The following is a 1,568-nucleotide window of genomic DNA, read 5'->3' as shown; positions in this document are numbered from 1 at the left end:
GCTATCCTTATATCCAAGATAAATATATGCACTCTTCTTAGAAAAAGGCCCAAAAGAGGTTAGACACAATTCCTCATTTCAGCATAAAGTGTACACTCTTGACATCAAGAAGCAGCAAAAGAAGTAAAGACATAAGACTAAAGCAAGAGCCAGGGAATCTGAAAAGCTTCCTCTCCTGGTGTCCTGTCTTTCAAATAAGTCTCCCCAGACCTGGCAGGTGGAGCTCATCACACATTACCACTTCTGATTTTCACTTTCCAAGAGCAGAGCCCCCTTCTCTAACAAAGGATAATGAGTGATCTTTGTTTCAGATGAACATGCTTTCAAACCAAAACTCTTATTATCCAAAATATACAAGAAGCCATGACTCCCAGCTTTACACTTGCCTGGAAAATGGTGTATTGCTTGATGGAGAATAACTTTTTGAAGTTGTATTTATTTGCAAGGCAGAGTTACAGAGAGAAAAAGAGAGGGAAAGACCACTTCCTGCTTCCTTCCTTGGGCAGAGGTCAGGGATCACAAAGTGACCTAAAGTGACCAGTTCGAGGCAGAAATCCCAGAGGTGCCACTGGGGCCTGGGCTGGGATGCGGGCGGGGCACAAGCAGATGGGAGATGCCCAGGACCAGTGGGCCAAGGCTGCAGGTGTTTCTGTTGGCCCCCAGGCACCCGCAGGGCCTCAGCTGCTCTCATAATGGAACCGCACATGCACCAAACATTGGGGGATCAAACCAGCAGATGGAGGACTCTATGCCTTTCAAATAAATCTCTTAAAATAAATAAAAAAGAAATGCCAAAAAAAAGAGCCAGCTAAATACAAGTGAACTGTATGGAGACAAACACCAATATTACATTACTCAACTCTCCACTGCTCCAATTAACAAAGAAGACAAATAAGAGGGATATAGGCCTCCCCTTTTTTGTTATCCTACCCTTGGTTCCAACTAGCATGGGCTTCCAGAAAATGTACAGGGAATACAATCTCTGCTGTGGTCAATACATGATCTCAGAATTTCCCTTATTCATTTGCCTAACAGATTTTGATTATGTTGCTCTAGGTAAAGGGAAGGCAACAAAACTGCCCTTTTCCCCCATTTTTAAAATCTATTATTTATTTGAAAGGCAGAGTTATAGAGAAGGGGTAGAGACAGATATTCCATCTGCTGGTTCACTTCCCAAATTGGCCTCAGCTGAGCCAATCTAAAGCCAGGCGCTTCTTCCAGGCCTCCCACATGAATGCAGTGGTTCAAGCACTTGGGCCACCTTCTGATGCTTTCCCAGGCACATTAGCAGGGAGCTAGATTGGAAGTGGAGCAGCTGGGACTTGAATCAGCACCCATATGGGATGCTGGCACAGCAGGCCATGGCTTTACCCACTGTGTTGGTACCGTGTTTGTGCGTGTGTCTGTGTATGTATGTATTTTTATTGCAAAGACACATTTATTTATTTGAAAGGCAAGGTTAGAGAGGGAGAGACATAAGAAGAGAGATCTTTCAACCTCTGGTTCACTCCCCAAATGTCCACAACAGCAGAGGCTGGGCCAAGCCAAAGCCTTGAGGCTGAACAGCA

The sequence above is a fragment of the Oryctolagus cuniculus genome, unplaced genomic scaffold, assembly GCF_051225735.1.
Source record: "Oryctolagus cuniculus isolate XC-2025 breed Fujian yellow rabbit unplaced genomic scaffold, ASM5122573v1 ptg000044l, whole genome shotgun sequence".
NCBI lineage: Eukaryota > Metazoa > Chordata > Mammalia > Lagomorpha > Leporidae > Oryctolagus > Oryctolagus cuniculus.
The sequence above is the reverse complement of the archived record's forward strand: the minus strand, read 5'-3'. Positions refer to the sequence as shown.